A 16153-nucleotide genomic window follows, 5' to 3' on the forward strand; every position below is an offset into this window, starting at 1 on the left:
CCGTGGCTTCCATCCTCATCTTGGAGGTGCCTGTCGGGGGTCCTCCACAGGCTGCCATGCCTGTGTGATTTCAGGGGCTGTCTCTAACACAGGGCCTTGGCACACTGATCGTTCCTGAGTCGGAGGGGGTGAGGGGCCAAAGGGTGACTCGGTGCCCCCTGAGGGGTGGCTCCTTCATCTGCCACTTCACCATTTCAGCCCTGTTGTGGCACCTTTGGATGCTGGATGAGGCCACCAAGTGGGACACAGCTGGCATCTACTCTGAGCACCTCTGCGCCATCAGTGACACTGACTGGTCAATGCCATAGAAAGTTTCATTCTTTCTGTTACAATCAGATAGGGAAGGGTCCCAAGGTTCCCCTCTTGTCCTGCCCCTTTGTTTGACCGCAACAGGGTTTATTCCTTTTTAAACTGTGCATGTGCTTACCACTTCAGTGAGTGTTTTACCTTTTAACTTTGTTGTGATTGTAAAAGAACCAATTGGACAGGTTTTCTTGAGTTTAAACAAGAAAGAGGTGAGTTTATTGGACTTAAAAATCTAAACCCTTTCTGGATAAAATAATAAGTTATGCTACATTATCACTCACATATGTACATGAGAATCACACACACAAATAGATTACAGAGTGATGAGGAATAGCTTTTGGGGTTGGATTAGAGTCCAGAACTAGTAAAAATAATATACAGTCTGTGGTGTCTGGTAAGTCAGTTGTCTTCTGGCTGTAGTTGGGGTTCTGAAGTCTCTGGCTGGTAGCAGTATTTTGCAGCAGGCTCACCTGATTCTAGTTCTTCTTGGAGGGAGTGATTTAAGTGGCTTTCTTCCCCAGAGGTCTTTGTCTTGGATCTTTCCCAAGCAGCAGGCAAGCTTCGAACGCCCCCAAAAGTCATCTGGAGAGAGGCGGGAGAGGGGGGTGGGGTGGGAGGGGGCGGGGGGGTGGGGGGTGGTGGGACAGAGAGAGAGAGGGAGAGGCATCTTCTATCTTATGCACACATGGGGCTGAATTTTACAGCGCCCCTCCCCCCCTGATGTCAGGGGTCCTGGCGGAGGGACTTGAAAATGCCTTCAGCATTTTCGGGATCAGAGGTGAGCTGGCAAGATGGACACAGAACTGGCTCTGTCATAGAAGACAGAGGGTATCAGTGGATGGGTGTTTTTCTGAATGGAGGGATGTGACTAGTGGTGTTCCGCAGGGATCAGTGCTGGGACCTTTGCTCTTTGTAGTATATATAAATGATTTGGAGGAAAATGTAGCTGGTCTGATTATTAAGTTTGTGGACGACACAAAGGTTGGTGGAGTTGCAGATAGTGATGAGGATTGTCAGAGGATGCAGCAGGATATAAATCGGTTGGAGACTTGGGCGGAGAAATGGCAGATGGAGTTTAATCCAGACAAATGTGAGGTAATGCATTTTGGAAGGTCTAATGCAGGTGGGAAGTATACAGTAAATGGCAGAACCCTTAGGAGTATTGACAGGCAGAGAGATCTGGGCGTACAGGTCCATAGGTCACTGAAACAACGCAGGTGGATAAGGTAGTCAAGAAGGCATACGGCATGCTTGCCTTCATCAGTCGGGGCATAGAGTATAAAAATTGGCAAGTCATGTTGCAGCTGTACAGAACCTTAGTTAGGCCACACTTAGAATATTGCGTGCAATTCTGGTCGCCACACTACCAGAAGGACGTGGAGGCTTTGGAGAGGGTACTGAGGAGGTTTACCAGGATGTTGCCTGGTCTGGAGGGCATTAGCTATGAGGAGAGGTTGGAAAAACTCGGATTGTTTTCACTGGAACGACGGAGGTGGAGGGGCGACATGATAGAGGTTTACAAAGTTATGAGCGGCATGGACAGAGTGGATAGTCAGTAGCTTTTTCCCAGGGAGGAAGAGTCAGTTACTAGGGGACATAGGTTTAAGGTGCGAGGGGCAAAGTTTAGAGGGGATGTGCGAGGCAAGTTCTTTACACAGAGGGTGGTGAGTGTCTGGAGCTTGCTGCCAGGGGAGGTGGTGGAAGCAGATACGATAGCGACGTTTAAGAGACATCTTGACAAATATATGAATAGGAAGGGTATAGAGGGATATGGGCCCCGGAAGTGCAGAAGGTGTTAGTTTCGGCAGGCATCAAGATCGGCACAGGCTTGGAGGGCCAAATGGCCTGTTCCTGTGCTGTACTGTTCTTTGTTCTCAGGTGAGAAATGGGTTTAATATGGCATGTGGCAATTTGTTCCTGGTACTGCCTCCAAACCTGCCTCCGTGGAGCCGGGAAGATTCACTCTCTGTTTCTCTCTCCACAGATGATGCCAGACCTGCTGTGTATTTCCAGCAGTTTCTGTTTTTCTTTCAGATTTCCAGTAATCGCAGTATTTTGCTTTTGTATCAATATAGGAGCAGTCGGTTTGAACTTCCAAGTACACTTCCAGGGTTAGGTACTTGGCTGTTTGTGAGCACAGATTGAAAAATCATGATTCAGACTCACCAAGTGCTTTGCCTTGACTTAGGAATCAGAAAATTTATCAAAATATTTTATCTCTCTTTTGTGTAATCTGCAACCCTTTGGTTTAAATATTGACTTTAGCAACTTCAAACCTTAACTATTTCCTCCATTTACTTGTCCATTTCTCCACACATTATTACTCAAACTATTTGCTTCTAATTTGGTGATCTTTGTTTTCTTTCACACTCTTTTTCACCACTCTACTCATTTATTTTTATGTTCCTTTGTTCTTTTAATGCCTTTTTGTTGCCTCATAGAGACGATTATTCTAAACCATTCACCAGATTTCTCCTCTTTCTAATGTTTTAAAATGCAAAGTTTTTGGACATTAAACTCATTAATTGCCTCTCCCCCTTCATCATTTTATGTAGTCCTTTTAAAGAGCTTGCTTTTCTTCTCGTTTTCAACCCTGACACCACCTCAAATATTTACCTGCCTATTCCCTTTTCAGACATGAATGAACCTGCTGTGCATTTCCAACAATTTCTGTTTTTCTTAAAATTATGAGTTAATTTGGTTGCTGGCAGCAATATAAAATCCTTCAAAATAAAAGAAGGTAGAATCCTTGGGGGAAATTTTAACTTCAAAGAGCAAATGGGTTTGGGAATGGGTGGGGAGGTTAAACTCACAAATTGATAGCACGTCAGGAAGAACCCATTGATTTTCACATTTAACTGCAGAGTATTAAATTGCCGACAAGAAACCCTCTTGGCAGAGGCAGATTGCCAATTTAAATATGGCGATTGGAGATTTTTTAACAGGTGTTTTCCACACTAACAGTAGCTGGCTTTCTGGAACTCACTCGTGAAAGCAAGCCAGGAGCACAGCAGCAAGTGAGGGACCTGAAGAAATAACAGGTAAAATTCCCATCAGCACTGAGACCACACAGCTGCTCCCTTGCCTAATTATGTGAAAGGTTTTTTCTCACTGTACTAGTTCGGAGAGTTTATCTTCTTCTAGGACTACTACTGATTTTACTACTTCAGAGGTCATTTGCACTACTTCAGAGGCTTATGCGTCTGATCTCCACTTGTCATCTGTGACATATTAAGTTAGCATGGGCGCCGCTTATGCTGTTTCAGCTTGGAGCTCAGGTGAGAACATAAGAACATATGAAATAGGAGCAAGAGTAGGCCATTCAGCCCCTCAAGCCTGCCCCACCATTCAATAAGATCATAGCTAATCTGTCCCAGGCCTCAACTCCTCTTTCGGGCCTGCTCCGCATACCCCTCAACTCCCTGAGATTTGAAAAATCTATCAGCCTCCTCCTTAAATACATTTAGTGACCTAGCCTCCACAACTCTGAGGTAGAGAATTCCAGAGATTCGCCACCCTCTGAGAGAAGAAATTCCTTCTCAGTTTTAAATGTGTGTCCCCTTATTCTGTAACATGCCCCCTAGTTCGAGATTCCCCCACCAGTGGAAACATATTCTCAACATCTACCCCGTCAAGCCCCCTTAGAATCTTAAATGTTTCAATAAGATCACCTCTCATTCTTCTAAACTCCATTGAATAAAGGCCTAACCTGTTTAGCCGTTCTTGATAAGACAACCCCTTCATCCCAGGAATCAGCCATAGTGAACCTTTTCTGAACTGCCTACAATGCTAGTATATCCTTCTTTAAATACAGGGACCAAAACTGTACGCAGTACTCCAGGTGTGGCCTCACCAACACCCTGTACAGTTGTAACAAGACTTCCCTATTTCTAAACTCTAACCCCCTGGCAATAAAGGCCAAAATTCCATTTGCCTTCCTAATTACTTGCTACACCTGCATGCTAACGTTTTGTGTTTCATGCACAAGAACACCCAGATCCGTCTGTACTGCAGTATTTTGTAGTCTTTCTCCATCTAAATAATAATCTGCCTTTTTATTTTTCCTACCAAAGTGGATTACCTCACACTTTCCCACATTGAACTCCATCTGCCAAGTTTTTGCCCACTCACTTAACCTATCTATTTCTCTTTGCAGGTTCTTTGTGTCCTCATCACAACATGCCTTCCCACCTATTTTTGTATCATCAGCAAATATGGATACACTACACTCTGTCCCTTCTTCCAAGTCATTAATATAGATAGTAAATAGTTGAGGCCAGAGGACCAATCCTTGTGGCACCTCACTAGTTGCGGCTTTCCAACCTGAAAAAGACCCATTATTCCCAACTCTCTGCCTTCTGTGCGTTAGCCAATCCTCAATCCATGCCAAAATATTGGCCACAATACCCTGAGCTCTTATTTTGTGCAATAACCTTTTATGTGGCATCTTATCGAACACCTTCTGAAAATCCAAATACACTACATCTACCGGTTCCACTTTATCCACTCTGCTTGTTATATCTTCAAAGAACTCTAACAAATTTGTCAAACATGATTTCCCTTTCATAAAACCAAGATCACCAGCAACAGCAATAGCACCAACAGCAGGGGGAGCACCAGCAGCAGGGGGAGCCATCTGCACCAGCAGGAGCAGCAGCAGACTTCTCCCAACAGACCAGCCGCTCCACAGTAGAGAGAGGATGAAGAGAGAGGTGCAACTCGCAGTAAGGGCTACGCACAACAAACAGGAAGTACAGGAAGAGGATCAGCTTCCGGGACATGTGGGAACACAGCGTATCAGGAGGCTCAGGGTCTAACGTCAGGTAATGGCAGACAATTGGAGCCTGCTGGAAGAAGACCTGCTGCCGAATGGACCTGGTGTCCACACTTTACCAATGACCACCACCCTCAACTTTTTTGCTTCAGGCTCGTTCCAGAGATCTGCAGGAGACATTTGCAGCATTTCAAAGTCAACACAAATGACCATGTTTGCCTGGGAAGGCAATTATATCAACCTTGCCACCAATGATGCCAGTCAGGCTGGGCGGGTGCTCAGGTCTGCATCTCTGGCTAGCTTCCCAAAGGTGCAGGGAGTCATGTAGCAATCAAGGCTCTCCCAGATCACACAGGATTGATTGTGAACCGTAAGGTTCACTCCATCACCCCATTCACTCCATCATTATACAACTGGTGGGCAAACACAAAAAGATGACTATGCAGACGTGAGGAGCTGCCATGATGACTTTGCCTTATCCTCCCCGATCATTTCACACCACGGAACAGACTTACAGACTACCAGCTTGCTGCTTGGAGACCAGGACTTAAAACGTGGCTGATGACCCCCAGGAGGAATCCAAAAAATGAGGCCCAAGAGCACCACAATCAAAGCCATATGACAAATAGATGTGTCATTGAACAAGCAATCGGCATGCTGAATATTCGCTTCAGGTGCCTTGTCAGATTTGGAGGTAGCCACCAACCAGGGAATTCAGAATGGTCATGGTGTGCTGCGCTCAGCGCAATGTTGCACAGCAGTGAGGATTGGACCTTCAAGCGCAGCAAGGTGCAGAGGGCAATGTTTCTTCAGAGGAACAGGAGGAGGAGCAGGAATATGATGTACCAATTGCACCAACTCCTTACTTTGTTACAGCCTTGGTTTAAACATGGACAAAAGAGCTGAACTCAAGAGGTGAGGTGAGAGTGACTGCCCTTGACATCAAGGCAGCATTTGACCGAGTTTGGCGTCAAGGAGCTCTAGTAAAACTGGAGTCAATGGGCATCGGGGGAAAACTCTCCGCTGGTTGGAGTCATACCTAGTGCAGAGGAGGATGGTTGAGGTTGTTGGAGGTCATTCATCTGAGCTCCAGGACATCACAGCAGGAGTTCCTCAGGATAGTGTCCTAGGCCCAACCATCTTCAGCTGCTTCAACAATGACCTTCCTTCAATCATAAGGTCAGAAGTGGAGATGTTCGCTGATGATTGCACAATGTTCAGCACCATTCGTGACTCCCTAGATACTGAAGCAGTCCATATAGAAATGAAGCAAGACCTGGACAATATCCAGGTTTGGGCTGATAAGTGGCAAGTAACATTTGCGCCACACTAGTGCCAGGCAATGACAATCTGCAACAAGAGAGAATCTAACCATCTCCCCTTGACATTCAATGGCATTGCGATTGCTGATTCCCCCACTATCAATATCTTGGGGGTTACCATTGATCAAAAACTGAACTGGAGTAGCCATATAAATAAATACCATGGCTACAAGAGCAGGTCAGAGGCTAGGAATTTTGCGGAGAGTAACTCACCTCCTGACTTCCCAAAGCCTGTCCACAAGACGCAAGTCAGGAGTGTGATGGAATACTCTCCACTTGCCTGGATGGGTGCAGCTCCAACAACACTCAAGAAGCTTGACACCATCCAGGACAAAGCAACCCGCTTGATTGGCACCCCATCCACCACCTTAAACATTCACTCCCTCCACCACCGACGCACAGTGGCAGCAGTGTATACCATCTACAAGATGCACTGCAGCAACGCACCAAGGCTACTCAGGCAGCACCTTCCAAACCTGCGACCTCTGCCACCCAGAAGGACAAGGGCAGCAAATGCATGGGAATACCACCACTTCCAAGTTCCCCTCCAAGCCACACACCATCCTGACTTGGAACTATGTTGCCATTCCTTCACTTTGCTGAGTCAAAATCCTGGAACTCCCTTCCTAACAGCACTGTGGGTGTACCTACCGCACATGGACTGCAGCGGTTCAAGAAGGCAGCTCACCACCACCTTCTCAAGGGCACTTAGGGATGGGCAATAAATGGCCAGCGTCGCCCACATTCCATTAAACAAATTTTTAAAAAGCAGTGCACATTGCTGCTTGGGATACCCTTTTCATGGTGAGATTTAGTTAGGTAGAAGCAGTGCACTCATCTGACAGCCACATGCTGAAACCACATGGCCTCTGACCTATCCCCAAACACAAAGCAGTCCTGCAATCAATAAAGCATATCTTTCACAGACACTCAGTGCTCGGCTTTAAGTCTTGCCTTACCATTCATCACAATTGAGAAGGCCATTTGCCAGGCAGCAGGCAAGATGAGAAAGTGGTGTAAACAAATAATATTTATGTGGCTCATAATTTAAACAGAAAATTAACAATCTATCATTTGTAACACACCCTTGAGCAACTACAAATCTTTCCTGTTTCTTTTCCTACCTCTTCTATGTGGTGCAACCCCTGTGGTTACAGCAGAGGTAGAGGCAGGCTGCTCACATCACTGGGTGTTGGAGCACATGAGGACCCTGCCAAAAACTGCTCCACCTGCACCTGTGCAGGGGCAGACCCAGCCACTGGGACACAAGACAGCATGTGGGCACTGAATGAATGCGGGGGGGCAGGCAAGGGGTGAGAAGTGAAAATGTTTTGACCAGACTCCCTACTTCCATGTCCCTTTAGCCATGATTCCTCATGGCCCACTCACACCTCCCTGCTAGCACTGAGCTGGAGAGCACTTTTCTACACATCAGTGGAATGCTGAATGGCCAAGGCTAGGGTATCATTCGTCCTATTTAAGGTGGCATTCATATGAAGGCCTGCATGCACTTATTTGTTTGCATGTTTAATGCTCCATGCAGATGGCCACACTTACCATGGATGAAGATGTCATCACCAAGGCCTAGGACATGCTTGAGATGGACTTCTCCAGTCATGCTGCACGCATGCACAGTGCAGCTGGAAAGCCTGTCTGTACCTCAGACATTCTTTGCTGCTGCTCCAGATATATCCTCTTCATCTACTGACTCTGAGATACAGCATCAACATCCAGCTGAGCAGAGTTTGGAGCATCCTATGCACCCTCGTCCCCACCCGCCCCCTGACGCAGACTCACCATTCCTGTCCCTGTCTTGCTCATTTGTGATATGAATCACCAGGTGGAAACCCAACTATATGTATTACTGGTCCCACTGAAGTGTGAGCATCTGAGCTCGTGCATGGTTTGCATGAGTCCTGTGTTGGTGCATCCTCAGAGGGAACGACCTGCTCTGAGGAGTCATTATTGTCCTGCTGGACCATTTCCTGTGGGACACTTGGTGACCCTGTGGGAGATTGAAGACATGAATTAGCACTGTCAAGATAAGTATGTTTTAAGTGAATGTGAGTGAGTGTTCTATGCCATGTGACTGTCTGATATTTAACTCCGTCACCAGGTAGCTGGGAGGTCCCCAACTCCCCACAGAGGTGGCAGGATCTGCATAAAGAAAAGGGTGAGTGTCAGTAGTGGATGAACAGATGGGGTGGTGGGGGGCATAGACAGAGAGAAAGACGTGTACCTGCAAGGTAAATTGATGTGAGGAATAATGTACAGAAGTAAGCTTAGGAAGGCAGTGTGGTGTGATGCACGCAGCAGGATGTTGGTCAATGTGCCATTGTGCTCACCTTTCCTGCCCTGATTATGTCATTAAACTGTTTCCAATACTGTATCCAAGAGCATGGTACCACTGCTGTTCTGCTCATCTCTGCAGCAATCTCCAGCCGTGCCTTCTTGCCCTCTGAGGCAGGTTTCTTCCTTCCGTCAGCAGGGAAGAATATGTACCTGTAGGCCCTTACAGACTGCAGCATCAGTTCTAGGGAGGCATCTGTGAAGTAAGGCACAGCCTTGTCACATTGGGACTCCATAATACCAATTGCTTCAGCTGTTTCCCACCTCTACAAGCCATCAAATGTCACCTTTACAGTGCCCCTTTAAATGGTGGATTTGAAATTGACTCTTGCAAGTTGTCATCACACCCACTCACACTGATTGGTCAAAAAACCTGGAAGTCAGATGCAATTACAATGGCTGAGTTAAAAAGCCCTGACAGATGCACTGCACTCACTGCAGGGTTCTCCGTGCACTACCGGATCCCCCTCACTCCCAGCGCGTCTCCATGTTAAAATACATCCTCCTCCTCAGCTTTACCTGAGGAGTTATAGTTATGTATAAACTATCATTGTCATAGTCATGTGATTTAAAATTGACTTTTTAACTTGTACCTACTTTTTTTAAGGATTATCCAAGGACAGATTGGCAATGAGTAGAACACAAAAACAGATGGAAACTAAACTAAACTTTCCAGTCATCTTCAAGACATTCTGAGATTAGACCACCTACAAGAAGCACTTCTGACTTACAAAGAACATTTTCGTTTATGCTACAGCTGTTGAAGTAGATTATACCACTATTGTCAGAAAGAGGAAACATTAAAAAAGATTAGCTACTTTTCTGACATCTATCTTGATGAGAAACCACTTCCTAGAATTATTTCTTCCATTTTAACAATGAAAGCAGTTGCTTTTACCAAGACATTCTGCCACACAGATGTTTTACCATTGATGTTCATAGATATCTTGATGGCAAGCTAGAAAATACATATTAACAACAACAATTTGCATTTATGTGGCACCTTTAACATAAGATATCCCAAGATGCCTCACAGGAGTATTATCAAATGAAATTTGATATAGAACCGCATAGAGAGAACTAGGTGACTACAAACTTGGTCAAAGAGTTAGGCTCTAAAGACTGTCTTGAAGGAAAGAGAGATAGAGAGCTCAGCCACATCAGTCCCTATTTATTCCAGACCATAGTTTTAGAGGTTTACAATGTGGTAGGAGGCCATTTGGTCCATTGTACCTACTGCCGCTCTCACTCCACATAGCCTTGTGCCTTCCTTTGCTTAAATATTTATCAAATTTTCCTTTAAAATATGAAATGGTCTCTGCCTCAACTGTTCATTGTGTCAAAGAATTCCATGCATTTCTCTGTGTAAAGAAATTTCCCCATTCACTTTCTCTTATTCTCTCAGTCACAATTTTAATTTGCCAACTCAGTTAAAGGAAATAGCCTTTCCCTATTCACTTCATAGAAACATATAAATCAAAAACATCTATTCAATCACATGTCAGACATCTCTCTCCCACTCAAAATAATCTCAGTATCTGAAGTCTGTCCTCAGGATTTTAAGCCTGCGCAGGTTTCTGGTGGACTGGGGGCAGAGCAAGTATGAAATCTAACTCAGTGAGGACTCCTGGTCTCTTTTAAATGCTGCCAGTCCACTTCCTGCCTAGAATGGGCCTAAACAGAGTGCAAAGAAACTGTTGTATGCTTGCTTCCAGCTAATTGGGTAGAGGGGGTTTTCAGGAGTGTTTTTCAGGAGGGAATATGGGGGCTAGTCCTGGGCAACTATCCATGTGAGGCAGTCCTGCTCTTCCTGGTTCCACAAAGGGAAGCTTTGGATTGAATCTTCAGTGCACATGCAGACCTGCCTCAATGGAAAGTGTGCACAGTATGTATAATGTCAGAAATGCGATCAAAAAAGAAAACAAAATGGCCTGGGGTTTCCACTCGGTTGCGTTGGTCTATGACAGCGAAATCTGCTTGAAATTGGCGAAACCAACACAAATGTTTGAGGAATTTCAAGCAAAAGTTGCGCAAAGTGCAAATCGTGTTTTCATAAAAGATGTTGTACTAGACGTCGGCCCTCCTCACAAAATTGGCCAGACCCCCAGGTCAAATTAATCTCCATGTGCATTTCCACTGACTGCATTCATTTGTGGGTCTTCAAGGAAGCTCCTAAAACTAAATTATTTTTAGGTGTATGTTTTAAAAGCTTTTTTTTCTTCATTTACTGAGAAACTGACGACTGTACACCAATGTAACTAATAAATGGTTCTGGGTAGTTTTTTAAAGTCATTTTCAGTTATTTAAAATCTGATAATTCACAGATGGTGGATTAGATGCTCTGATTAAAAATGCCTTTTTTGTGATAAGTGCATTTTCAGCTGCACCAGATCATCACTTTTTAAATTACCTTCTAAAACGCTGTCTGATTGTGCTGGTTGACAGAAAATTTTATATTTGTGATATGCAAATGTGTTTGAGCGATAACCTGAGTCAAAAAAAGCACTTCCGAAGACTAGCACAAATTTTGAGCCCGAATTGCCATTTGTGCCCAAAGCAGAAACTCCTGTCCAACATTTACACTTGTTGCAAAATAACAACTGGAAGGCTGAATTTCAAATTAGAACAAAAATATTCAGGAAAGATTTTGAACCAATACCATTGATTTAGCAGTCTTGACAATGCATCATATAGATCGGTGTGATACTTCACGGGAACTAAGCTTCAGAACAAAAAGGGCTGCATTTTATTATGGTGACAGGGGTCCTAGCAGTGCATTGGAAGGTGGGGGAAAATCCCACCACGGCCCTCCTCCAGATCTCCAAAGCCATTTGACGGTGGACAGGCAATTAACTGCCTACCATCAGGGACACCGTCCCTTTAAGGGATGAGCTCCCACCCCCAGAGCTGCCAGCCAATCAGGAGGCCAGCAGCTCTGCAGTACCAGCAGTCGTCACTGGGATAAGCGGTGACTGCTGGTACTGCAGGCAGCCCTGCAGCATGGAGGACATCTGGGACCCTGGGAAAGGTGAGTGGGGTCAGGGTCACTGGGATCATTCAGGCAGGCCCCGGCAGTGGGGTTGGGGGTGCGGTTTGGTGAGGATTGGGGGTATCTTCCTGGTGTGTGATTGCCTTTAAGACTAATGTGCCTTTAAGATCTTAGTATGTTAATGAGTCAATTATCAATCCATGCCAGTCCCACTCTGTGACTGTAACACCAAGAGGGAAGACCTGGAAATAGTTAACTCTGTACTGTATATAGTTGTTAGCTGATTAATAAACCTGTTCGAGATCTTCAAGCAACCTGAACTCCATGCATCTCATTTTATGTTGCATCAGGCAACATAAAGAAGCAAGTGTCAAAAGAGGTGTTATCATGGCATCAGACAGCCATTCTGGTAGATCTGATGCTTGTTTAACCAACTTGGTCTGTGTGTGTGCGCTGATTGCCAATGTTAATCCGTTTTCAGCAGCACAAGGGATTCCCCCAACCCACCCCAACCCCCTAGTTTTACTGAAAGTGCCCACCACCAACTTATGTGCAAACATACGAAAGTAGGCCACCTGGTGCCTCGCGCCTGCTCCGCCATTCAATAAGATCATGGCTGATCTGATTGTAACTTCAACTCCACATTCTCGCCTACCCCCAATAACCTTTCACCCCCTTGCTTATCTAAAATCTACCTCTGCCGGAAAAATATTCAAAGACTCTGCTTCCACCGCCTTTTGAGGAAGAGAATTCCAAAGACTCATGACTCTCTGAGAGAAAAAATTTCTCCTCATCTCTGTCTTAAATGGGTGAACCCTTATTTTAAAATCGTGACCCCTAGTTCTAGATTCTCCCACAAGATGAAACATCCTTTCCACATCCACCCTGTCAAGACCCCTCAGGATATTAAATGTTTCAATAAAATCGCCACTTACTCTTCTAAACTCCAACGAATACAAGCCTAGCCGGTCCAACCTTTCCACATAAGATAACCCGTCATTCCAGGTATTAGTCTAGTAAACCTTCTCTGAGCTGCTTCCAATGCATTTACATCCTTCCTTAAATAAGGAGACCAATACTGTACACAGTACTCCTGATGTGATCTCACAATGTCCTGCATAACTGAAGCATAATCTACTTTTGCATTAAATTCCCTCCCAATAAACGATAACATTCTATTAGATTTCCTAAAAGCTTTCAATGATAGTCAGCCATTCTCACCATCTTTGGGCCTCCACTGAGAACCAGAGGCTGCTTGGGACAAAGGCTATCCCTTGAACACGTGGCTAATGACACCCCTCTCCGCCCCAGGACCACACAAGGACAGCGGGCATATAATGAGAGTCATGGAGCCACCAGGAATATCATGGAGCAGACAATCAGCCTGATCAAGCAATGCTTCCGATGCCTGGACCACTCCGGGGAGGCTTCTAGTACATGCCGGAGCGGGTGTTCAAGTATGTGGTGATCTGCTGCACCCTCCAAAAGGTCACCATTATGAGGGCACAGCAATTGCCTCCAGCAATTCGGACATCACCTCAGGAGGAGGAAGAAGAACAGGAGAAGGTGGGGAAGATGCAATCTGGACCCCTTTGCTCCAGAGCAGGCTGTCAGAGTGCGCCTGCTCTGATTGCAGTTACAATAAAACTATCTCCCTTGACCACCATGGATCCACCTTGCCCCATTCATATTACACACTCCATCACAGCGTCCCCTTGGTCACCATCCCACAATAAAAGCCACCCATAGAAACCTTCTCATCAACATCTTTATCTAATAACACATCCAATTATAGAAACAGAAATGAACTACTCACCCTTGTGCATTCCTTTAGTGCCAGTGACAGGAGTCTGTCTGGCAGGCCAGCCAATGCACAGACATCTCAATGTGTATCATCATAAGTGCTCTCCTATACACTGCACCATTGAAATCCTCATCTGAGTCTCCTCCAGCATAACTTGTCTGCAACCTTGCCCTACAGTGAGCAGACACATGCGCTATCCTTTCCCACTGGCTAGACTGCAGCCCTGTGATGCTTTGTGACTCACCTCATGCAAGTCCTGGCTCTATTCTAGCTATTCTCTCTAAAGTAGTGTCTGTATCTGAGCTGGTGGCTGTAAGTGTCAGATCAAGTGGCAGTGCTTCCTCATCACTTGTGTGGGATTGCTCTCTCTCTTCTTCCTGGCTGTGCTGTGGACAGGGATGTGGCAGTCCTTAGGTATCTAGACATTAAATCTGACAGGGAGGGTTGGGGCGATGGAATGGGTGGGTGGGCTGGAAAGCAGGAGGTCCATGGTCACAGCATCTGCAGCATGCTCATCATGCCTGATAGCAGGATAAGGGTGAGGAGGAAGTTGAGAATTGTAAAAAGACAGTAACATACCATCATCATGAATGGGCTCAGCAATGACATGCTCTGTTGCAGTCCACCTTATGATGTGGAGCACCATTTCCTTTGTCGGGCTCAGTGGATGAAAGCATGTGCCTGGCCCTCACCGATTCTCTGCCGCTTCCTCCTATTGTGAACCGCTTTATCCTGCAAGGGAGAGGGAAGAATGTAAGTGGTTGTGTTGCACTGTGTTTGGGTGATGTGCCTGCCAAAGTTGAATAGCTGGACGTATGTGGAGACAGCTGGAGGTGGATGTGAGGCTGGCATCAGGGGAAGGTGTGTAAGAGTAAGGTGGAATATCTGAATGTAAGGCCTGAGTGCCAGTGAGTACAGAACTGTGAATGATGGGGGTGTGGTGTAGATGAGAGTGCGAGGCTGGTGGTGTGGTAGGTATCATGTGACCTTGACCACCCACATAAGTTTGTTAAACTTTTTGCGGCCAGGCCTTTGGTGCCAGACTCTTGGAGTTGGCCACCCTGGCCACCTGCTCCCATTCTCTTTGGAGGATGTGGCTTCAGGGCTTCCTGGCTTCCCACAGAAATATGGCCTCTCTGCTCCGGTCCTCCATTACTAAGGCCTTCAGCATCACGTTGGTGAACCGTGAAAGCCTCTCTCTGCCCTGGTGTTCCATTTCCATTGTGTAAAATTGCAGGACTGTAAGTCAGCGACAGCCTCCTGTTATTCAGTGTAGCTTCCCTTTAAGAGGGACAAACTGCTTTTAACAACTGGAAGCGAGCTGCAACACATGCTTGCCTCACATGATGTTAGGACCCCAGTTGTGCGTGTAGTCAGCCAGCAGTATAGATCACGCTGGGCTGTGTGCAGAAATCAGGGAAATGACGAGGCAGCATAACTCAGTGGGAATGGGTGTGGGCAAAAATGAGTGCAGAGCAATTTTTAGCCCTCTATGTTTAGAATTGTGCAGGTAAGCAGGTTAAATTTAACGTGTGTTTTTAAAAAATATTTTTATACGCCACTCCTAATTAGCTTTTGGTTTTTAATCAACATTTGATTTATACATCAACTTCACATTCGTAACTTCGGGATAAGGATTGGTTCGAAGGGCTAGGTTGGTCAGGCTGGGGTGCGAAGCGGGGCTGGGCACGTGCTGCGGCTGGATGAGGCGCCGCCCTCCGGGGTGGTGGCGATGCTGGACGCACGCCGGGCCCTTCCCGTGGATCGCCGCAACTGCACTGCCCGTCGGCCTCTGGGCAGGTGAGCGGCCTCGGCCGACGCCTAGGACATGGCTCACAGTCTCAGTGTTACAAGGAGGCGGTACAGTTTCCTCCTTCCCCAACATCATGTGTCAGTTTCACTGGGATTTCAGTATTTTAAAAAAAAGAGTGGTGCAGTGGTTAGCACCGCAGCCTCACAGCTCCAGTGACCCAGGTTCAGTTCTGGGTATTGCCTCTGTGGAGTTTGCAAGTTCTCCCTGTGACTGTATGGGTTTCCTCCGGGTGCTCCAGTTTCCTCCCACATGCCAAAGACTTGTGGGTTGATAGGTTAATTGGCCATTGTCAAAAAAAAATTGCCCCTAGTGTAGGTAGGTGGTAGGAGAATTGAGGGAAGGTGGGGATGTGAGAGGGAAAATGGGATTAATGTAGGATTAGTATAAATGGGTGGTTGATGGTCAGTGTGGACTCATGGGCCAAAGGGCCTGTTTCAGTGCTGTATCTCTCTATGACATCTAGCTACTAATTATTAAAGCCTCAATGTGGCTGCAATTAATTCTCTTTATGAATATCTCATCAATACCTTCTAAATGTAAATTACTAAGTTAAATAAATTATACGCTACTTATTGTTTTTCGGGGTAAGTAAACCAAAAGACTGGGAGGTAGAAAGTATCACACCTCTCTTTAAGAAAGAATAAAGAAGTGTTTTGGAAATTCTGGGCTTTTGAGCCTGACCTCTATTGTGGATAAAATGTAGGGAATATTCTACAGAAGGGTATTGTGAAATGTCGAGAAGAATATGAAGTGATCAGGGCAAGTCTGCATCTGATTATGAAGGAAGGGGTTGGTT

General features: G+C 45.8%; 1 protein-coding gene across 1 annotated transcript in view; it reads right to left on the reverse strand.

Moving 5' to 3' along the window:
* The window catches only part of LOC137369630 (tumor necrosis factor receptor superfamily member 6B-like), a 47447-nt gene extending 33286 nt beyond the window's left edge, over positions 1-14161 (reverse strand). Inside the window, exon 1 of the mRNA XM_068030961.1 lies at positions 14124-14161. The gene's annotated coding sequence lies outside the window, so the exon portion shown is untranslated. The remainder of the gene's footprint in view (positions 1-14123) is intronic.
* Positions 14162-16153: the final 1992 nt, after the last annotated feature.

Source organism: Heterodontus francisci, chromosome 5 (genome assembly GCF_036365525.1).
Source record: "Heterodontus francisci isolate sHetFra1 chromosome 5, sHetFra1.hap1, whole genome shotgun sequence".
NCBI classification, from domain to species: Eukaryota; Metazoa; Chordata; class Chondrichthyes; order Heterodontiformes; family Heterodontidae; genus Heterodontus; species Heterodontus francisci.